Source organism: Haemaphysalis longicornis, unplaced genomic scaffold, assembly GCF_048455015.1.
Source record: "Haemaphysalis longicornis isolate Haplotype H1 unplaced genomic scaffold, Haemaphysalis longicornis Haplotype H1 scaffold_2, whole genome shotgun sequence".
Lineage (NCBI taxonomy): Eukaryota > Metazoa > Arthropoda > Arachnida > Ixodida > Ixodidae > Haemaphysalis > Haemaphysalis longicornis.
Window position 1 is genome coordinate 191,570,704 of NW_027526295.1, and position 24,618 is coordinate 191,595,321.

At 46.3% G+C, this 24,618-nt stretch overlaps 1 protein-coding gene and 1 non-coding gene across 2 annotated transcripts in view; one reads left to right on the forward strand and one right to left on the reverse strand.

The window, feature by feature from the left end:
• The window catches only part of Hdac4 (histone deacetylase 4), a 410,486-nt gene that overhangs the window by 233,193 nt on the left and 152,675 nt on the right, over window positions 1–24,618 (forward strand). The gene's annotated exons all lie outside the window — the stretch shown is intronic.
• Trnae-cuc (transfer RNA glutamic acid (anticodon CUC)) lies at window positions 4,588–4,659 on the reverse strand. Its single transcript has one exon. It is a non-coding gene; the product is annotated as a tRNA-Glu (tRNA).

A 24,618-nucleotide genomic window follows, 5' to 3' on the forward strand; every position in this document is an offset into this window, starting at 1 on the left:
ACTTGGTTGCACTTATCAATGTCAACTTGCCGAACAAACTTTTCTGAAAATTTGGAACGTTCAGAACAGATGCTTTAAGTAGACGACGCTCGTGCATCTGCAGAATACAATGTGCATATAATGAATATTCCGATCGTCTTGATATATTCCAGAGCTCTTTGTCTTTGTTCTCTAATGAATTGAAAACTGTTGTAGCTTAAGTGCCTTTATGTCATTTATGTGCCGTATTTCTGTTCCGTATTTATTCTATGCAAATCATCATCTTGCTTGTTTGTTTTTTACTTTTCCTGATTTTGTGTTGCTTGAATTTCTGTCGGTTTAGGTGTCAGTGCTTGTAACGCTGAACATCGTTTTTCCATTTTGAAATTTCCTAAGATCTTGTTACAAAACCTTTGTTTTATGTGTATAATCTATCTCCGTCATGTTCATTGAGTATTTGCTTGTGTATTTTCAATTTTTCACGTGCCCTCAACGTTTTGCTGGCCGGGTGTCACGGCTTCTAACACTAGGCTTCCTTTTTTTTTTGCTGTTTTGCTTTCTGGGATCTCTGTAACTATTTTTACTTTATTGTTTCTTTCATATATATGGTTTTCTGTGTTGTGTTGTCTTGATTTTAGTTTGTTTTTATGAATGCTTGTATATGGTGTACCAGTACCAAGACCCTAGGGTTGTTCCTGGGCACCAAAAATAAAGGTTGATTGATTGATTGATTGATTGATTGATTGATTGATTGATTGATTGATTGATTATTATTATTATTCACTGTTCTTTTGCCAGCTGTTGATGCATTTCATTGCTGTCTTATACCTTTTCTGTGCGCCAGCACGACTTGATTGTGTAAAGTCGGTTGGATTGCACTATTTTATTTCTAATCTTCTTTGCCGTTTTTTGTAGGTCTTTCTTTCTTTCCTTTTTTTTTTTGCTCACTGAGTGTTTATTAGCAAATTGGCGATGTACTACAGTGCTGCATTTTCCCCTCTGAGTGCTCCAGTACGAAGGCCTCCGCTGTTCCTGGGCACTATAATAAACATTGATTGATTGATTGATTGATTGATTGATTGATTGATTGATTGATTGATTGATTGATTGATTGATTGATTGATTGAATGATTGATTGATTGATTGATTATTATTATTATTATTATTATTATCTCAAGCCAAGTTATAAAAGTAAGCGCCGAGTTCCGAGAGAATAACCTGAACGAGACCTTCCTTCTTGAGATAAATTAAATTGATTGATTGATTGATTGATTGATTGATTGATTGATTGATTGAGTCTTTTATTGGAGCAAGGAGGGCGTTTGCCGTACAGTGGGGAGAGGGATGGAAGGAAGAGGATTACTAATCAAGGTCCGCATTCAAGAGCAACTGAACCATAACGGTACACGTTTTGCCATAAAGCTTGCGTGCGGTGTATGGCGCACAAATCCCCGTCTTGGTTAGCTCCCCTCTGTCGCAAGCTGCTTCGCGATCGTTCTTAAGGCTTACAGAGCTTTTTGTCGCACGTACGCATACTTTGAATACTTTGCGCTACCGTAGCACTTCGCCGTGGGCGGCGGACCTCGGCGACGAAGAGCACTTCGCCATGGCCCCTCCTCTTCGCCGAAACAGAGTCAGCCAACTCGCGTGGGCGTCGATCGCTTGGGTTGAGCCTACTCGATGAGTCTGTCTTGCCACGAACAAATGAAGAACAATGTCGAAACGGGCCTACGCGAACCTAATGATTGCGTCAAACTTTCCACACAAAAAGCGCGAAGGAAAAGGGGGGGGAATTCCTGTGCATCATTCTGGGAATTTTATATCTAAGGGGTAATTTCTTATAGTTGGAGCAATCTAGAATTCAGAAGAAACACTTGTCGGGATTTTGATGGAGTGGTGCGGCATTTTTCTGGCAGAAAACTTTCAGTATGACCACTCAGGCACATTTCAAATAACTGTTCGGGTATTTTGTGTAAATAGCTGCCTTCATATGTTTACGCCTGTAGAATCATGCTTGTAAGGGCTATAACTGTGTGGAATGGTCCCGAAAGTTTGCGGCTGAAGTAATTTTCACGAAGGTCGAAATCCATCCGTCTGTCAATTCATTCATTCATTCATTCATTCATTCATTCATTCATTCATTCATTCATTCATTCATTCATTCACCCACAATCTTGCGGAAACATTCTTCCGATGTTCCCGAAATGAAGAATTTCTAGGCTGTCTGGATTAGAAAAGATTTAAAAAAAAACAGCAGAGGTGGAGCTGAAAACAGTTAAAGCTATCCAGGCATTGCAACCGGCATTAAGAAAATTCTCATATAATGAGAAGCTGTTTCTGTAGTCTTTAATCAATTCTCATGCATTTATATATGTTTATCCTAATACGTATACGTGACTAAGATGCAGCTTAAACATGTTAGGCCCTTTAAAACACCAGAAGAAGCCCACACCCAATGTTGTGTGGGCTTCTGCTGGTAATGATGTTCTAGTTTATTTACTTTTCCTTTTTTATATATTCAAAATAGGGCGTTCTGCATCCATGCATCTAAAATCCACATGTTGTAGGTATATGTATCCTCGGTCAGAGAAAGATTTTTGTTAATATTATTTTACTGCACTTTTACAAACCTCCTCGCGCCTATTATTAATTGGAATTAAGACTTGGGTATGACTGTCTTCTGCAAGCAAAATATCCTTTGGTCGACGAGAAGAAGTAATAAACTTTATTTTTATATTAGTTCTGGAGTCATGGCAGCGGGTGGTCTTCTCAGTCCAGAAATCCATATGGGCGGTCATGGCCTGGCGGGCGCTTTCAACCAGCCGAAGCTGATCGCCGTGGTCCAGGCTGGCTACAAAGAAAATTTCTCATGGCACTTAAGTATGTTTACGTGCTTTGAAGGACAGGACCGGTTGGAGGTCAATGGCAGAAGCCTGAGTAGGCTGGTGATGGTGATTAAGGCGAAAGTCGGGCGTACAGTTGTGGCGGGTACCTTTTATATACACGTCCACTTGTCACAGCAGCCACGCTAGTTTACCGTCATAACCCCACCTTAATCCCACTTTAATCCAGATTAACCCCATTTTATTCCATTTTAATCCCAACTTACTAATCATTACTATCAATTACTAACCAATAGTTAACTTTGGTAATCCTAATTCATATTTATACACGGCTGTCTTGCTCCTTCACTGCGCAGTGTGCGGCGATTAGGTCACGTGGCTTTTGCAGAAAGCTTTAGTGCACAGAGCTTTAGGCTCCCGCCTTGTCGTCGTGGCTCGTTCGCTGCCACGCAGTCTAGCCACCGCAGCAATCAGGCGTCGTATCGACGTAACGGACCCAAACAGAGCCCATCGGCGTAGCGGCGTAACGGAGCCAAACCTTCGAAAAACAAGTGGCGTTCATAACCGTTCGAAACTCCTGAACCGCTGGCGCTTGTCATACATCTCTGCGTTGTTTAGCGCAAAGAAAACTGCAGGTAGATTTGAGGCAAAATCTGTGTAACTAACCAGCAGCCCCCGCGTCCATTTAGTTAGGAACGCCCCTTGGGTTAGTTTTTACGATAGTACGCGAAAAATGTAGCCGCCACTAATTAACGACGCGTTCCAAACTGCGCAGTAAGGCTTCGGCACGGGCGAGATGAAAACGAGCACGAAAAGAACAGAACTCCCGCTCGCGCTGTGTTAGACAGGGGGCGCGCGAGCACTGCGTAGGCGGGAAATTTGAATTGCATTGGATAAACATCCGTTCAATTCATCAAGAGAGAAGTGAGACAGGGAGGCGAAGAGCGTGATGGGTGGTATCTGCAGTGAGCGGGTAACGGCGCCACACCCCATTATGGCGAATCGCTGCTCTGCACTTCCGACAGCTTTCACGTTGAGTGGAACGGCTTCAATTTTGGTATCATTCTTGTTGATGACGACAGCGGTCACTTTTGTCCTTTGATGAGAGAGACATATAAGGCTCTCGGCTTAAAATTGGTCTGGGAGAGGCTGAACACCCCAGCCGAATTCCATGCGTAAACACGATTCGCGGCGCACTGCGTATGCCTGAGTACGACTGGCATTATTTACGCTTGAGATTTGACGCGCGTCGTAAAGGAAATATTAATTAATTAATTAATTACTTAAGTCCACTACACACCAACTAACAACAGGTGGACCATTAATGCATAAATAAATTATTTATTATACTAGAGGTGGTGGTTATGAGCGCTAAGGCGTTTTGCTGCTGACGACGAAGGCACCAATTCGATCTCTTCCGTGGCGGTCATTCTTCCGGTCGAGGCGACAAATGAAAAACGCCCGTGGGTCGAGATTTCGGCGCATGTTGAAGATCCCCATATGACCGAATTAATCCCAGCCCTCATCTACGGCATGTCGCCTACTTCACGTGCAGATTCGGTGTGTAACCCGCGATTTAATCTCTCGCATAGCGCACGCCCACGGTACCAGTAAATTGCAACAGCAGCACAGTGGGTACAATCGCCGGAAAAAAGAAAAAGAAGCCCCACGAGGACAAAGACTCTTGATGGCACTTATCAAAAATAAGGTTAGTATCAAGTGAGCAACTACCTCATTGTAACCTTCAGAATACAAAAAAGACTTGTTCCGACACCGAGAATCGAACCCGGGCCTCCTGGGTGAGAGCCAGGTATCCTAACCACTAGACCATGCCGGAGGACGTAGTGCGGCTGAGGGAGAACCATGGTGGTTGCCGTTCCCTCGCGCCTCATAGGAGCGGCTTAGTATTCGTAGGTTAGGGGAAGGAACGAATGCAAGCAGGAAAAAAAATTAATTTCACAAATTATCTTTTTGTAGTGATGTGAATAATATCTAGATTCATAGCAAGAAGGCTAGTTTTGGAATCATACAAGACACGTCCACTTCTTTGTCAATGATGCAAGTAAAAAAAAAAATGTGCGAGAAACATATACTATGTACAATACTCATGATTGAAGATCAGCGCGGGAAAAAAAAACGGCACAAAAAAGGACGAGGAGTAGACAGGACAGCGCTGCCATGTGCTGTTTTTTTCCGCGCTGATCTTCAATCACGAACGTTCACCAACGCGCCGAAATCACAGTCCTCCTGAACTATAAATCAATTGGGGCATAACCAATCAAGGGGCATAACCTGAACGGCAATAAATTCAGGTATTCAACAATATAAACTTGAGAGCAAATGTGCGAAATAAATCAAACGTATGAAACTTCTGAACTATACAAGAGGTGAAGAAAACTATAGGTTTCAGACATTGTGTAAGTTTTTATTAGTTGTTCATTTTCTATATTACAATAAATTGAGAGTGGTAATTTTTTTCATACTATTGCCCATTAAAGGAAGGCTTTGACTTCCGTGCATGAGATATTTCGATTAGCAAAATTTAGGATAGATGAGTGGTGCGGAGTGTTGCGATGTTTTTGTTGTGTAGCTTGCTGACCGAGGACGCGGGCACAAAACCGGCCGGCCTACCGTTCAGCCGGCCAACTCTGCACCAGGCCCGATGAAATATGCACTAAACTACTAAAAATGACTAAAGTGGTCATATCCCCGATCTTAGCTGCTTAATTTCAGCAATCGATAGACACAGGATGCGTACCGTTTGCTTGGGGAATTGCCCGTGTTATCCCCATCTTCAAGTCAGGCGACCCATATGTACCTCTTAATTACAGACCGATTTCCTTAACCAGCATAGTTTGCAAACTCTTAGAACACATAATATCATCTGCCGTAATGAGCTACCTAACAAAACAAAGCTTTTTTTTTTTCTAATCAACATGGTTTTTTGAGAGGCCGTTCTTGTGAAACTCAGTTATTCGAATTAATGACTGATCTCCATAATGCAGTACATTCGTCCTCACAAATATATGCTATATTCATAGATTTCGCCAAGGCCTTCGACAAGGTCCCTCACATCCGCCTAATGGAAAAACTTGCGGCTCTTAATATCAACACTAAGGTTAACACGTGGATTAAGAACCTCAAAACCCATCGGTTTCAGTCAGTAATCATTAAGGACCATTCCTCCTCTTTAGCTCAAGTAACTTCCGGTGTTCCACAGGGCTCAATCTTGGGTCCTAACTTATTTTTAATATATATCCTTGCAAGCAGACCTTAATCAACTGACAAAATGGCGTAGGGATTGGCAGATGGAATTAAATGTGCCCAAAACTAACGCCATAACATTTACCAAAACTATAGCGCGTCTGATCCCGGTCACTATTTTCTCTATAGTATGCCTGTACAAACCGTAACCATGGTAAAATACTTGGGGGTCCACATAACGTCTGATCTAACCTGGAGTCACCATATCGATACAATAACCAGCAAAGCTTCTAAATCACTCGGATTCATTAGGCGCAATCTGCATTCAGCTAACACATCCACAAAACTTCTGGCCTACCAAACACTTGTTCGATCAAAGATTGAATATGCAGCGCTAATCTGGAACCCCCATCAGTCGTATCTCGTAAATAAACTTGAGGCACTCCAAAATAAAGCTGCCCGATTCATTCTCAGGAACTACTCACGAACATCAAGTATAACAGAAATGAAACAATCCCTGAACTTACCATACAACAACGCCGGCTTCATAGTCTTTTATCGGTTTTTCATAGGCTATACTACAGCCAGTCTTCTTTCGCTGCCTCGCACATAAGACCCGCTGGTCGCGTTTTTTCCCGTTTAGATCATGCATTCAAAATTCAAACAATATTCGCACGTACCAACATATTTTCCTTCTCGCCACTCTTTCGTCACTGGAATCAGCTCCCAGGTAACATCGTCACCCTCATTAACCACGACTCATTTATCAAAGAGTTACAGTTATTCCTCAATGTATAAATCATTTTTCAGTGTTCGTGTTATTTTTGAACCTCTTAGATTGGTTCAGTGTTCGAAGTTTGTGTCATTTTGAACCTGGGTAATTTTTTAACCCTCGCATTTTTGAAATTGGATAACTGTGCGCCTTTTCGTGTACCCTTTTTTTGCAACTATGCATTTCGACATGAATGTGTTTGTATGCGCATTTCTATAGGTGTTGCTGTTTTTAATGTTACAACGTGTTTTCTTTTTCACTGCGACCCCTATGTAACACCCGTAAGGGCCTTTAGGGTAAATGAATAAAAATTGCCTCCATCTCCCCGCGAGGGAACCCTGGTGTGATGCGGCGCATCTGGGGGTTCAATTGGCGTTTCCATTGGGTTGATTCTCTACATCGCGTGAAACGTATTGTGAACGCGTAGGATGCCTTCCATCACATACGGATGTTCTCATACACGGGATGATGGAGGCGATTTTACATTTTCATGCACATGCATACGCGAAATGAGAGAGTACACGTGTTTTAGCGGCCACCACCCAGCGCGATACCCGCTTTATATTCACAGCGCTTGAAGGAGAGGAGACCGCGGAGGAGAGTCGCGCATGCGGGCACATGCGCACCGGAGCAGCTGTTAACGCAGCGTTAACGCAGCGAAGCGCGCGCCAACCAAGCGCGCCAGCTGTCGTTATGCTAATGCGCCGGAGTGAGAGTGTTGCACACAGCTGTGGGAGAGGCGAACGGAGGAGGGCTGCGGACGGACGCCGCCGCTGCCGACGACGACGACGCAGGAGGGACGTGCCTCAGAGCAAGAGATGCGCCGCATCTGAGGGTCGTCCGGAATCGATCGCGAAGCGAAAACTGAGCCCTGGCAATATTCGCGCCATAATGGATGTGCTTCCGTTTTGTTAGTTTATGGAGTGTAATAAACGTAGTAAGGTCCACGAAGCCAAAATATATCCACACTACACTCCGGGAAAACTTCAGAACGGCAACGGAAGTTGCCCCTGCGCCTCATCACCGCAGCCGGCTGTTACTCCGCGCGGCGCAAAAAGTGCCTTACTGCGAGTATTTTGAACGTGACTCAAGACGTTTTCGTGATTTCCCGCACTTAATCTGCTTTTAAATTCCTGCAGCGACTGCAAAAAGACTAGGTGTGAAAAATTGGACTATGTTACGCATTAGCGGCAATCTCGTTTCAAAACGCGCGCGCGCGTTTTCATCCGGGTCCGTCGCTTCGGCGGAGTGATGCAGTACGTGAGCTATTTTCCGTCCCTAACTTGCTCCCCAGTATAGCCCTAGGCCCCTATTTTCGACTTCACAAATTCCCAGGCAATTCGCCATGTTTTCCTTTTTTTTTTTTTTGCGTAAGCACGACGTAAGCAATCAGTGACGTGATGCACCTATAGCGATGACGACATGCAGTGTAATTTGGCGCTTCACTCATAAAGATTGCAACCAAGTTATCAATATTGTGCATAAAAGATATAAAAACACTTGGCACGTACTGTAAAAATCAAGACGGTATACCTGAGGCTGGCAAGAGAAACACATTTCTGCAGGTCAAAATTGGCGTCAACACCACAAACCGATCGAGTAACGCTGATCCAAAAGCGACCGAACGGCGGATGTTGAGCTAAAAAACCTCAAACAATTTTTTCACCGTATCTATTTATTTCTTTCAATCGCTTTTAGTAACATAGTCTGGCTCTCTGCTTCATTGCAAGCTTTGTTATGTTATCACCTTCCCGGCCACCACCACCGCCACGCTATCGTCTGCTGCTATGTTACAAGTTTATGGCGTGATCACAGAAAAAGACGGCCGCGACCATCGCTTGTATGACACATAAGAGCAGCGAAGCGCAACGCCTGATAACCGCGGAGCGCACCGATGTCGCCGATGCACTCATTCGTCAAGCTCGACTTCAATCAGCGCTGAATTCCGCGCGCAAATCATCGAGTGCGGCTTCCATTGCTGATCACTGGCGGCTCTCGATCCGGCTGTATCTTTATCGCCGCCGAAGGAAGCAATGCCTCCAAGGGCTGCTCAACGAATGGGAAAAGTGCTTGCCTTTAGGTATCGCTAATTTGCCGTGTTCCAAGTGAGGTAAGCGCGTCAGCTGTTGCGTACACGTAATGGCTATGGCGTGAACTGAAACGGGGACAGCACAGGACAGGCAGACGGGCACCCAATTAGCAACTCTGCCCATAAAGGAACTGCCGTAACTGCATATAAGAGTGACTGCAAGCCCATTTGGCTATGGTGCGTCTGTCACTGCACCATCTCCGGCAAGATATGGCCTGGTCGCGTGGAAGTTCGGGCAATTTGTAGGCAATGAAAGAAACGTGCCACCCGTGCTCGTTAGTCATTTTCTTCGTCTTGATTTTTCGCCTTTACTGGCGCATCGTACACGTGGACGCATGCGTTCGCAAGCATTTCACGCATCGCGTTGCTTTCATGGCCAGTTGTTCGAAAGTTCTCGGGCGTTCCGAGAAGTTACCTACAGTGTGAACTGATCGTGAAACAATGGCTTTGTGTTTTGAGTCACGCTTAAAAGATGGTTCTACCAGGATTGAACTTATTGGGCGAAACTCTACGCGGCGGCGACTACATGTCCCAAGCATGATGAAGCAGTACTGCACCGCATGCGGTTGAACGTCGCCTACACGCGATACTACTGCGACAAACTCAACCAGTCTTCCTCGCCTCTGTGCCCACAGTGTGGTGTGCGTGAAGACCTCCAACACCTAATATGTGACTGTGTGCGCTTTACTCCACAAAGAGTGTCTCTCGCAGTGTCCCTGGGCCGGCCGCTGTCCGCAAAACTAGAACTGAGGGACGTATTAGGTCCTTGGAACTCTTCTAAACGTGCCGCTCGTGCAACGAAAGCCTTATTGGCATACCTAAAAGACACAAGTCTTGATCAGACTTTGTAATTAGTTAAAATCATATGTATTCCTCTTCATCATTATAATCATCATCGTCATCGCATTCATCTGGCGTAGCAAGCCAGGCATCTTAGCTGGGCTGACATCGCCATTTTCATTAAAGACTGTTCTCTCTCTCTCTCTCTCTCTCTCCACAAACTTTGATGCTAGCCTTAGCTATGTGAAAGATTGCTGCATGGGAAAAAAGAAATCCGAAGACAAAATGAGTACTTCGTATAGTATGGACTGTGAATGCGAAAGCATCATTGTTCAATCAAACCTTTTAGTTTTTTTCATGTTAGCTTGGTATTGTGGCTCGAATGAAGGTCTTGCTTTTGGGAACTTAAAAGTTTTAAAGATTGAGAAAAACTGAAATTACAGAGGTTACGTATGGAAGAAACGTCGGAAGCGATGCGCGTTCGTCGGGCAACTCTTCTCCGCGGCTCGGACTTGAGCTGCTGAATAAAATTTTCTCTTTCTCTACATACACACATGCACACATACATACATACATACATGCATGCATGCATGCATGCATGCATGCATGCATACATACATACATACATACATACATACATACATACATACATACATACATACATACATACATACATACATACATGCATGCACACGCACGCACGCACGCACACACACGCACGCACACGCGCGCGCACACACACACACACACACGCACATGCACACGCGCACGCACACGCACACACACACACACACACACATACACACACACACACATACATACACACACACACACACACACACACAAACACACACACACACACACACACACACATCTCCTGCTCAGTGTCCACTCGAGAGTCCAAAACTTGCATACTCGACGCTCGCTGGCATAAACATCCGCGGAACCTACGGGCCTCGAAAATGACTCGGGCTACCTCCGCGTGACAACTACGGGTTATGTAGTGCACACAAGACGCGGGCGCTGTTGCGGTGGTGTCGGGTGCTTCTTCGCATCGTCCTCTCAGCAGACCGCCTGTGTCCATTTTCGGTTTTCGCCTCTGGGCGCGAGAGAAGCGTTGTAGCTGGCTGACATTTACGTTCCGCATCGCTCTGTCGAGGGGCTTGCCGCTTGATACACATTTCTTTCGATCTGTTTTAAAGCCCTCAGATGGCTTCGGTCTGTCTCCTACCCGTTGCACTGCTGCTCGTTCCTAGCATTGTGTAGGGGAAAGTTGACGACGATGGTGAATTTCGCTGCCTGTTCTTCGCTCGTTTGGCTGCGTCTTTCCGCTCCCTTGCTTCATCGGTGGTGTACTGGCGTAGACATCTCGCTACTGAGTTTACGGTCGCGCTGTGGAATGCCTCACGCTATAGATGACATCGCAAGAAGCTGTTTGACGGCTTCCGACGCCAACGTCGGCTTTCTGCCATTTATTGCCTTTGCATTAGCAGTGCCTTTGTAAAGCGGCTATTCGACAGGTTTCGGAGTGCCAGAGATGTAGAGCGTGACACATCTGCAGGCAGTCCCTCACTGCACGTTCCCTAAATAAATTATTTTGCATAGCCGAAACATTATTGACGTTTGTAATGCTGCTGATATGCTCTTCAAGCAGGCTCATAACTGATAAGGTCATATGCTCAAAAGACTTGGTCAGCGCGCATGGTAGTGTCATCTGTTGTAAACTGACTGACATCCACAATTCGCGCAAAAGACGAATTGTGCGTTTCTGCTGTCCTGTGCATGGTTAGTAAGAAACTCTACGGTTTTAACAAAGGGGCGCGCTGTTTTCCTCCGAGAGCGTCGTTTCAGCACCAGAAACGCCCTCGAGGGAAATAGAACCTCTGCGAGTAAGTCTCTCGAAACGACAACACGCGCGGCTTCCTCCATGACGCTGAGTTGTCGGATTACTCAAGACAAGAGCGAAAAAGCGCGGGGAAGAGGGGCGGCCGGCCTGTTATCGCGGGGGCAGCCGCGATTCGGCAGACTGGCACCGGTGGTGGCAGACGGTCGCCGCTCGAGGGGTTTCCTCTGTGAGGCAACCTGACACGAGACCACGGCTTCATCCCCCCTACGCCCTCCAGCGACACTCGTGGTGGCACGTCCGCAACAACACGGCAGAGAGGCGATCTTACGCGGCGCGTGACGACGACGTAGGTCGAGAGAAAGGAAACAATATTCTGGGTAACTGAAGGCAGGATGCGTAGTCTGCAGGAGTGCGGGGACCTGTGCGTTCTGCGCTGCAACACTGCCTCGACGGGGCTGGTGCCTTTGTCTGTGTGGTGTTCACCGTACTTATCTCTCTCTCTCTTCCTCGTTCCCCTTGCAGTGGCTCGTCCCTGCCTGTGATATGACTTCACAACGACTCTTGGTAGCCCGTGGGTGCTTTCTTTACTTTTGATTGCTTTCAGAAGAACAAAACAGCTTTCCTAGTTTGGGGTTTAACTGGCCCGATCCCAACCCTAGGCTATAAGGTACTCTCTCGGTTAATTCAGACAAGTCGGGTCTTTGCAACAGCGCCGAAATTTCCTACGACGAGGCGTTTTCACATTTCGCCTCCGTTGTAATATCGTCGCCTGGGCCTGCAATCGAACCAGCGACCTCACTCACGCGTGCCCACATCACGAGCCAGTATACGTACGCGTTCTGGCAAGGTGCGACTTCTTAATAAATATGTCAGAACGACCTATAAGCGCCATATCTGGAGATCGAACAACCTTCGCCTATCAGCTGAGCTTTGCCGAACCTTCGACGCAGTAACTGAAATGTCCGCAAGTACGCCATTACTTTCCCATTATTTCGATTCGCCTGTATGGTTCCCTTTTTGGTAGTTTATGTATATTGCATCTCTTTCCCCCGATACAGTATTTATTCTTGGTTAAAGGGACTGTTAAGACAAAATACAAGTTTCGTTCATTGTGAACACTGCTTTGTACCGATAACAATGATACCAATTTTATCGTAAACATTGAACAAATAATGGAGATATGCGGAGAAAACACGCGAAGCAGTGGCGACTTCCTAGCCACTTTCAGGCAACTTTTCTATGACGTCACAGAATTTTGTTTGTGCCGCTGGCCGATGACCTAAACCATCGCTAAAACAGATGACTGCGCAATGGTATAGGGAGGCATCTAGTTCGTTTGATTGCATCACTTGAATGTTGAAGTGCAGTTAACACAGCGAAAATTGTTTGTATTGCTTTCCTGTGACGTCAATCGTGCCCATAACAGGTCACTGTAGCGAGAATTTTGAAAGTTTTTCAATACTTCTCGCGTTTTCTTTTCCATTAAAAAAGGTATTTCCTGGATAGAGTGGAGCTGAGTGATGTGCTGAAGCCTGATTCTTTCAAATTAAACAAAGTTGAATATTGTCTTAATGGCCCCTTTTAAGATATTTGACACGCGAGCTTGTTTCCTGACTTATAGGCCTCTCAACTTCTCTGTCTTTCTGTCACCACGCCTATCACGTTTTTGTAAGTTTTTGAACCGCCGTTATCAGCTTTCTTTCAAGCTGCTTCCTCAGTCTCCAACTTTTGGCGCTAAGGAGGCGATGCCAAGCGACCTGAAGAGATTTTTTGCTCCTCGGGAAAAGTGGTAACCTGATCGGGAATTTCCGAATCAACCCCGCCCCATGCTTTCTTTAAAGGCCTGATACGTGGTTGCATGACCTGAATGATGCGCACACTTGCTATTGGCCCAAAATAGTTGCATTGTATTCCTGCGTTTCGCAATACTGTCCATAATTAGCTGAACCGTAGGTCGCTTCTTGCGCTTGGCCGCCGGTTACACACTCATTCGTAGGTTCCTTTGTACTTACATTTCGTCTAGTAGTTGTTATCTCCTTTTTCTATGCAGGTTATCATTTTTATTGTTGGTGGGCGCCGTAATGACGTAATGGAAGAATTTCAATTGCGCGACGCATCAGTTCATTTAACTTTATTAGGCCATACTCTTCTACTCTTTCTAAAGATTAACACTTTCTAGAACTCTACTTTCTAAACATCTACTCTTTCTAAAGGTGTCCTCGGCTATGAGGCGCGCCGTAATGGAGGGCTCCGAATTAGTTTTGACCACCTGGAGTCCTTTAACGTGCACGGAATTATCGACGCACCGGCGTTTTCACTTTTCGCATCCATCAGAAAAGCAGCCACCGCGGTTGGGATCGATCCCGCGTCCTTGGGCTCAGCAGCGCAATTCTTAGCGTGCAATCAGCCACATGTGGCACGTAATATGTTTTCAAGATCAACAGCAAATAACTTTGAGGAAACAGAATCTTTTCGCGACATCTTCGAAGGAAATACAACGTTATGAGGTCATCATCACCAGCCTATCTATGCCGGCAAAGGCCTCTCCCATTAATCTCCAATTACCCCGGTCCTGTGCTAACTGCGACCAATTTGTCCCAGCAAACTTCTTGATCTCATCTTTCCGTCTAACTTTCTGCGCCCCCTGCAGCGCTTGCCTTCTATAGGGATCCACTCTGTTACCCTTAATGACCAATGGTTATCTTGCCTTCGCATTACATGCCCTGCCCACGTCCATTTCTTCTTAATTTCTACTAATATGTCCTTAACACGCGTTTATTCCCTGACCCACTCCGCTCTCTTCTTGTCCCTTAATGTTACACCTATCGTCTTCCGCTTCATTGCCCGCTGAGTCTCTCTCAATTTAAGTTGAGCCCTCTTAGTGAGCCTCCAAGTTTCTGCCGCGTAGGTGAGTACCGGTAAGATGCAGCTGTCATACACTTTCTTCTTCAGGGACAAAGGTAGGCTGCCATTCATTATCTGAGAATGTCTGCCGAATGCACTCCACCCCATTCTTATTCTTCTATATATATCTGCCTCATGGTTGGGATCCGGGGTCACAACTTGACCTAAGTAGATATATTCGCTTACCAGTTCCACTGCCTCGCCACCTATCTCAAACTGCTGTGCTGCCCCGAGGTTATTGATCATTACTTTGGTTTTCTGCATATTAATTTTCAGGCCCACGGTTCTACTCTGTTCGTCCAGTGCGGAAAGCATGCTTTACAGTTCATCCCCTGAGTTACTTAGCAAGGCAACGTCATCAGCAAATCTGAGATTACTGAGATATTCTCCATTAACCCTTACTCCCACCTGTTCCCAATCCAACGTTCTGAATACTTCTTGTAAACATGCTGTGAATAACATTGGATAGATTGTGTCTCCTTGTCTGACACCCTTCCTTATAGGTATTTTACTGCTCTCCTTATGGAGGGTGATGGTAGCTGTGGACCCATTGTAGATATCCTCTAGTATTCTTACATAATGCTAATCTACCCCCTGGTTCCGTAATGCCTGAACGACTGCTGAGGTTTCCACCGAGCCAAATGCTTTCTCATAATCTATGAAGGCTATATATAGGGGTTCAGTATACTCAGCGCACTTCTCTATCACCTGATTGATCGTGTGAATATGGTCCATTGTTGAATAGCTTTTACGGATCCCTGCTTGTTCCTTAGGTTGACTGACGTCGGGAAGTATGCTACCGGGAGTCCTTTGTCACTGGTGTGAAACGGTGCCGGGACCTTCTGCTGGGCTACGTTATGAGGTATACAGCACCAAAGAATCGATTGTCGTGACGATTGCATCCCTTTTGGAAAGCGTTGTCGCGTAAGTACTACGCGTGCGTGTTCTGGGAGGTTAGCTCTTTGCCACTTGATCCGCCGGTTACACCTTTCCGGTTTCCTGCTTCGAGGAGTATTCGAGTGTTTACAATAGAGCAGCCGCAATATAGTGGCCCCATTTCGCCTCGTCACCGCCCAAAAAAGGAAAAAAAGCAGCAGCAGCAGCAAGTGGATATCTGATTGCCGCGCAGAATCTGCTGCTCCGTTTGCCGTCTTATCGCTTCCGTTTGCTCTCGTCTCGAGCTGCACACGTCACTTTGACGTTTTCGCTCGACGCGTGACGAGTGTCCTCCTGAAGCAAGCACCCGGAGGTAATCATTCGGAAGCTTTCAGGCGTGACGGGGCCCCGATTCGGGAAAACGAGCCCCACGTGCCGAGAGCAAAACAAATATGCATAGTTTTCTATCTACCGCGGCTTTTGTTTGACCTTTCCAGCTTTTGAAAGCCCTAAGATAAGTGGCATTTGGTCTTTTTATGTGCTTCAAAGGATCGGAGGTTTCTCGTTTCAGTTTGATAGAATACTGAAATGGCAAAGACTGTTAAATGTCCTTCGTGTTCTATTCATCAGTCACAGAGGTCATTCTAGTCTGCGCGGGCTTCCTCCCTATATATATATATATATATATATATATATATATATATATATATATATATATATATATATATATAGTTGAGAAAATGGTAGATGCACGATTAAAAACAAAAACAGTGGTTTACTGACGTTTCGACTGGAGGACCAGTCTTCATCTTGAGTAACATACAACGTAGAAGCACGCACGCTTATATAGGTGCAGAAGGTTGCTACAGTGCACCATTGTTAAGAACACTGGAAGGTTGGGGCGAGGGAACAGGGAAGGGAGGGCACTATACATGTGCGTACAAACTTTCGCACCGTTCTGCTCCTCACAAACTCTCCACAGCAACAAAAATGAAGAAGATGCCGTACCGCAGACGACAAACTCTATATATATATATATATATATATATATATATATATATATATATATATATATATATATATATATATATATATATATATATATATATATATATATATATATATATATATATATATATATATATATATATATTACAGAGAAAACTTTCAATTAGACAAGGTAGCGGCCTCAGTATGGCGCCAACGTTTGTAGCAAGTCTTCTCGAAACGTTAACAAGCCGCTCGCTAGCGCTCGCTACCGTGTCGCTCGCTACAGTGTCTAAAGTTTTGTCCCTTTTTTGGCCACCATCTTCACAGTTTCATCGTTGTCTATGTCCTTGCACACATACTTCTTCTTGCAGAATGCCTACAGTCATGAAACATTTTCTATTTCACTTCCAATGTCATGTCCAACTCATCTCACTCAAATGACATAAAAGCTATAATATACGCCGTGTTACGCAGCTTTCAGACTGCCTGGCTTCTTACTCTCAACGTCGTGTACGCGTGCTCGGGACGGTTTATGTAAGTCCCCCGTCTCCTTTAATTGGATTAGAACAGCAAGTTTGCCTTAAAGGACCCAGTGGCGCCACGATTCCGCAGCTGGCCACGGTTGTTGCCATTTGTCTTTGCAAGCCGCGAGGACCCTGGCATCGCGCCAGTGGGGGACACCCTTTCCCCCTCCCCCCTGTCTCGCCTCTGTCAGCTTCTCCCATATCTCGGTTCTTTATCAGGGCACACGCGGAGGGCGCCGCTGCGTGGGCGCTACCCTTGCTCGTGCTTCCCAATCTTTGCGTTCTGATACTCCGCCATCTTCACTCCACTTTCTCGCGCTCCTCTCCGCTCCAGCTCCGCTTTCTCGCGCACTCCAACTACCCTCGGCTTGTCGTCCCATTGGCCGTGTATATGCCTCGTGGGGCGGGAGCAGCCGTAAATACCCTAGCGACCTTTGAACGAGTATTTATCGCGTCGTTTCTGCGAGGCGCGTTCGGCTTTGATGTATGGTAACCATTGGCGCTTGTCGCGACGTCTATATATTCGAGCCGAGAAATCATGACGATCGTGCGATTCCTTAGAATCAATGCGCAGTAATGGAGGCGTCGTCTGTCAGCACTTAGTACTATTTGTGCGCTCTTTCTACGCCTCATAATCGCTATCGCAATATTAAGCAGCAGCGTCATGACCACCACATCGTGAGCATGGTGATGTGCACGGGGTGCCTCACCCAAAGGCTTTAAATTGCACCCATGGATCTTCAGCCGAAACTTTTCTATCTCACTATAAGGCTTGGTCATTTTAATTTGCCATCTTTGTGCTAATGCGTGTCATAACATTTCATTTTTCACGGGCATTTGTATGGTCCCGCCAAGCACCTGCTAAACGGCTGTAACTACTGAGCGTTCAACCATTGCTTGTGCGCATTTTGGGCTCCGCAACTGACTCGCAGGCGTTCGTCTTTTTGAATAAGCCTATGTAATGCATGGTCGACTGTATCCTTGTTTCGCTTCCCTTAGTTTAGCTGACCTCGGGAGGCGTCAAAAGAGATATATTCTCAGGCATATGAAAACAAAAGCGCTACGAAAAAGGGAAAGAAAACTGAAAAAAATCAGGCTGTTCCACTCAATGTGAAAGCTGTCGGAAGTGCGGAGCAGTGATTCTCCATAATGGGCTGTAGCCCCGTTATTTGCTCACTGCTACCACCCCATGAAATTCAAATTTCCCGCCTACGCAGTGCTCGCGTGCCCCCGCCTGAAACTGCGCCAGCGGGAGTTCTGTTCTTTTACAGCTACTTAAACCCAGAAATTTTGGTCTGTCTGTTTGTCTGTCTGCCTGTCTGTCTTGAAAGGATAATTTTATTATCAAAAAATCCTGGTATCAATGATACAACGTAACAACCAGGAACAATTAAACAAGTGCAGCGCCGGTTGCTACAAAACTAATAGAGCGCGAAGGCTGCAAGTAACAGACACTTACAGAAACACATAAACAGGTTCAAGTTGATTGTAGACAAAAGATTAACATACAAACAATTTAGAGTTGCTTACAACCAAAACATTAACATGCGGGGTAAACAATGATACAAAACATTCGCTTCAAGAATGCAGCAATATACAGACGGTCTGTGGCTCGATTCAGCCTCCCCGCCAAAACAAAGTAGATATTGCGCAATAGTCTTATATACTCGCAGCCAAAGGTAAACGTCTAAGCCCGGTTTATATGTTCATACTTGTCAACTTTGTTGAACAAGAAGAAGACATTACGCTAATATAAGACAGGAAATTAGTACACAAGGGATATTTACAGTGTTCCTTTATTAAAAAATTCATGGATGCTTGGTTTTTCGATAGCAAATGATATTCTACATCTACTCCACAAAACCGCCGCCTGCTGTTGCCCGTGCCACTTCCAGGCGGCATATGAAAAATCACACGACAACAGCAACGAAAGGTTTTAGCACGCACCCACTAGGGGGGATTGGCCAGGGAATCGGTTGTTCCACTAGCTAGGTTCCACGTTCTGCTTGGAACGCACGTAGAGCACGGCCACGCGGTTCTATAAACCTTGAGGTCGGCCACCTCGATTCACGCGCGTCACCGCCGTACTGCAGCGCTGGCATCGAGGAACCCGGCCTGTAGCAGTGGAACGCGGTAAATTCAAATCGCTTTGAGCAAACCCTTGATGTGTTTACCTTGGGATGAGCGCGACGGTACAGGAACAGCATGAGAGGTGAGCGGGAAAGCAAAAGGGGGCATTTCCTTGGCAAATGTCTGCAAAGACTATCGTCTTTTGACATTTGCAACGAAAGGAGCAGATACGCGGCCAATTTTTTTGTGCTTGCTTTAATTTCGCATGCTGGAGCCTTTCTGTGTCATTTCGAACGCGCCATTTTTTTCTTGCCCGGACGCTTTTTTCGTAAAAACCAACCCAATTAACGAGCGTTCCTAACTAAATTAACGCGGGCGCTGTCGGTTAATTACGCATATTTTGCCTGCAATATACCTACAGTTTTCTTTGCGCTAAACAAGTGGGAGATGTATGACAAGCGCCAGCGGTTCCAGACTTTCGAACGCTAATGACTTTATAAACCGCTTGGCTTTCGAGGCCTCTGGGGTACGCCGCGACGACAGCGGCTACGACGGAACGCCGTGGGGCTCTATACTTGGGTCCAGCTAGGTCCAGCAAACGAGCTACGACGACCAGACGAGCGCCTAAAGTTATCTGCACTTAAAAGGAAAAAAGAGTAATAGTCGTTTCACTACGGTGAACGCGAGTGGTGGCGTTCAAGCGGAGGGAGCGTCGCTTGGTTGTCTTTGGACATATTTTTTGTTTAGTATTTTTAGTTAGTTTAGCCGACACTTAGCGGTCAGCGGACACACGTTAAGCCTGGCGTAGTTCGCGGTTCACCCTGTGGCTTATTTCGACGAGCGCGTTACTGATCATCGAGATCGGTCCGAGTGCTTGGCCCGTCTATTTCTGAAGGTAATTGGAGACGGTATAAGGCGATACTGACGATAGGTTGCACAATAACGAGGGCACGTAACGAAACATGTGGGAACCGTGTATAACGCCGGTATAACGATGCATGTGGGACCGCGATAATTGTTTCTATAAAGCAGATAAGCAGAATGAAAGAAACAATCATGAGATTTAAGCTACAATAGGCGAAAAAAGTCAACAATTTTCTTCTGACAGTTGTATGAAGTATCTGAATGGGCAACTACCACCGACCTGATGTTGTCAAGGTTCACGGCGTGCTGCAGCGCGAACTCAATGAGTGACGAGATATATATCTGCAGAGCGTCGTGCCGCTACTGCTTCGCGGGCATAACGCTTGGCTCCTCTGCTAGCACTTCATTACTGCTCACCTGATTATTTGTGGCGTCTCTTTTCTCTATGATGGCCTTCACAATCTCTTCAGTTGTCAGGTCAAAGCAAATCAGGACCTGGTCGTCCGCCAATACGTAATCGTCGGCCGCCACAACCGACGCTGCGCCGCAACACGCACTGCACGTGTTTTTCGATTCCTGCAGCTCTGTGGATGAATGGGATTACTCACGCGGCTGGGCGTATTCGTTATCAAACAGCAATGCAGCGATTGGGAACGCATGAGTTTCTTCGTTAAACAGGCGAGTTCGCTGTAGTGGTCTTCGCTGTAGTGGGGTTCAAATACATAGGAAACATAAGACTCTCGCCAGGCCATGCTTCGTTGTACTATCTCTACATACTGTGCAGCTGTTTCCCTCTTCGTTAGCACATACGGCAGCCGCTGCGGATATAGCACGCCCGCCGCCTCTGGACGTTGCTTCATAGCTCCTTCTTGGTCGCGCGGCATTCGTCCGCTCTGAGATCCTGATTGACAGGCCTCACACTCCGGCAGTGAGCGGCAGGCGCGATTTTGCGGGGTGGGGCACCTTTCGCTCTCGGTGATGGTGGTGAAAAACGTTCTTTACTGAGTGAAAAAAAAAAAAAAAAACGAGTGAGTGGTGGGAAATCGCCAAGAACCCGCTCTTAATACGTTCTTCACTGTGAGACAGACCACTCGCTGACCCCTTAGCAGATGAAGCCATTTTACGACATTACACGATTGACTGCCAACCAGATATAGAGCCTCGTATAGTGAAGCGGCCGCGAAGAAATCAACAGCAACGGCTGTGGCGTGTGGTTTGGTCAATTCGTGGACGTAATGAGCACGGCTTATTCCGTATTTCTCATCGAAAAAAAAAATGACCGCCTATCTGCTTGCCTCGCTGCGAATGTCGTTGAATTAAGATACTCTTCTGACTCTCTGCCACGCGACTACCTCTCCTCTCTTTCCCACCTCTTTACGTGACGAATGAAATGGACATTTAATTTTCCCGCGTTCACACTGCTCGCACGGCATACGTTGGGACCTTTTGTTTCTCCTGTTCTTGGAGCAAGCTCGAGCTCTGTTGTTTCAATGCTCGCATTTACCTCGCCTCTCTTCGACACCGTTTCTCATGCGTTGCCTTTTTCCCTCTTCGCTATCGTAAGCACCAATACAACGTGTATGAAAACCTAATGAAAACTACGCTGGCACTTTCGGCTACGCTCATACATGTTACCTCAAATATGCCTGCCTGAGGGTAATTCCTCGGAGCTGAAAAATGTGGACACGTATAAGTCGTGACAGCAGCTCAGTTGCAGCGAAGGAAACTGATACGTTGCCGTTTTTCGACCTCGCGGCAAGTGGTAGTATCAGGTGACAGACAGACAGACAGACAGACAGACAGACAGACAGACAGACAGACAGACAGACAGACAGACAGACAGACAGACAGACAGACAGACAGACGGACTGACTGACGGACAGACAGACGGACTGACTGACGGACGGACGGACGGACGGACTGACTGACTGACTGACTGACTGACTGACTGTGACGGACAGACAGACAGACAGACAGACAGACTAAAAGTTTGGCGTTTATATAACCGAACGAAGACTTTTGAAACCCTATGAGTTTCTGGCTGAGCATGCAACCACCCTCTTGCGCCTTCCGACGTGCCCCGGTTCCCGCCGTGGCGAAGCCCTCATTAGCTGCGTCGGTACGGGACAGCGTATGCACGCTTCGGAGGAGATCAATGTGCGCCGGCTGCGCAAATCGCCGCTTTCGAAGACCAGGCGCGCGCGCACAAAACCCCGTCTTCGCCGCTGATTGCGACCGTTCGCATTAGCCCGCCGAGCGGTAATTATTTGCTCCGCGTTCGCTCGTCCGTTCATCCGCGCACATTTACGCGTGTACCCTGACAGAGTTGTATGGGCGCTATTTACTGCTGCGCGCGTCAGCGAATTCTCACGCGTGGCTCCTTCTTGTCTTAATGAACTGATCGTATGCGCTGAATTTGCTGCGCGTCTCGTCGGTCGTTCGCGCTCTTCTCTCGAGCGCTGCAACTCTTGAAGAGACAAACCAAGCGCGCTATGCTCTGACCACCGATGCAATGCTGCAGGAGCTGCTTAGTCGGGAGCAGTAGTGGGCGAAGGTGCCTCTTCTGCATGTCGAAACTGCCACTATCGCTCGAAATAATATCCGGCTCGTTCGCAACGCTCCCTGGCGGCGGCGTGATGCGTTAATGGTGCATGAGATGTATGCCCGTATTGAAATCTCGTGTGTGTAAGTGTGTAAGTCATGGTTTATGAGCGTGACTTGCGTTGTACACCGAGCCGTGAACATATCAAACCCGTCCGGTGGCTTTTTGTCCACAGTCCCCTGCACGGATGTTGCTGAGATTGATTGATTGATTGATTGATTGATTGATTGATTGATTGATTGATTGATTGATTGATTGATTGATTGATTGATTGATTGATTGATTGATTGATTGATTGATTGATTGATTGATTTTTAAGCCGGCCCCATCATGTTATAGTGGTTCGTCTGTGTTGTATACGTTTTAAGTACGCCACACAATTGTCTGGCGAACATTTCGCCTTAATTTTTAGTGATGCCTCTGTTTCCATCCTGCTAAAGTGGGCATAAAGGGAGTGAGAAGGAGGGGAGGTGGGGGCGAAAACGTCAGAGTGTTGGGAGGCCGCGCCGTTATCGCGGCAGCGCGTGTACCTGACACAAGACTTTTTATTTGCTTCGCCTTTCGGTGGATTGCGCAGTAGCCCTTTCTTTTCGCCGGAAGGACCAACACGGCTTTGTGGAGTCATCGTTTTCCGCTGTTCGTGCTTGTTATGAAGCGAGCCGACACCAGCTTAGATATCTGCAGTAACCAAGTCATGCATTCCCATCCGTCCTTCTCCCATCTGTCTTCCGTCTGTTAACGTTGCCTTATTACGAAAGTGTTTACAATACCTACGTCTCTCTTTCCGGGAGGTTGTGCCAATGTGCGCTTGCTACTTTGTGATAAGTTGTTACGTAGCTCACGCGCCTTGTTAGTTGGGTGGTGTTGGCTACACAAAGAGGCATACACCACCCAACGCGTTACCAAGGCCTGCCATACGGGTTACTTCACCTGGATGGTTCACTGTATCCGATACAAATTACTGGCGTCCTCTCTACGGGGCTTTCCAAGTAAGCACATCTATAAATTTGAGATGGTGAGACGCCCAAATTGTCAGATTTGAGAATTTGATATGCCATCTTCGTTGAAAAGCCTGACACTGAGATTACACCCCCTGTAATCGAAAGGACCGCCGCGGCGTGCCTTGTTATCTTAATGGTGTCCTGAGAGCGTAGCGTGATTCGCTGGCTGGCGAGTGGGGCGGCAAGTGCTGCGAATAAGGAGGAGAAGGCGAAACCTTTTTGCTCTGTGTGGCGCAACTCTCGCTTGCCCGCCCGCGACCGTATTTTGTAAACAAGATATTGCCAAATGCCCGCACGGGGTCATTTGCTTTCTGCTCCGAGCTGAGCACAAAGGTGAGATTTTCGTAAAAAGAATGCGTATTTCGTAAAACGGGTTCGATATTTCACTCGTAGTCAAGGACGAAGTTCTACCGAAGTCCGTTTCGTTCCGATAACGAGCAAGACGTTTGTGAGAGCGTTGAATGTCGCGTCGTGAAATTAAAGCTGTAATTACATTTCCGCCGTGATCGTCGTTCTTCGAAAGACAGGTCGTTTTTACTCATTTTTTCGCATGCCTAAACTTGGGTTAATTGACTGGTGGGTGGTGCTTTTACAAAAAAAAAATGTTAGGAAAACAATTCGTTGTTTTCGCAGTCTTCATAGGCCCTGCCGTGCTCCGCTCCCCGCAGATGCACATGCGCTACGTGAGAGTGGCGAAACCGAACAATATGTTACATTTACAATAAAAAACACTTCGCATTAAAACAACAACAACAACAAAAAAAAACGAAACGTTGAGTGGTGTGAGCTCACTTCTTTGACAACGTACAATGCAAGGCGCGGCGGCGTCTTGGATCTTACTTTTTTAGTCGTAACATGTGTAGTTATGAAACATATACAGTGACATCTCGTTGATACGCTTTTCACAGGAACCGTGAAATAAGTCGTATTATCCGAAAATCTTTTTATCCAAATAGGTTGAAAAAGAAGGGAGATATGCATGCTCCGTCAGCAACTCACTTTTATGGAGCAAAATTGAAGCAACTGCCCAATTTGTGCTGCTCATTCTTCTTTTAAATGTCCAGGAGTCATCACCAGGCTATCTACGCCCACTGCAGGGCAAAGGCCTCGCTCATTGACCTCAGATTATCACGGTCCTGCGCGAACTGCGACCAATTTATCCCCGCAAAGTTCTTGATCTCATCTGCCCATCTAACTATCTGCCTCTCCGGGCCACGCTTGCCTTCTCTAGGGTTCCACTCTGTTACCCTTAATGACCAACGGTAATCTTGCCT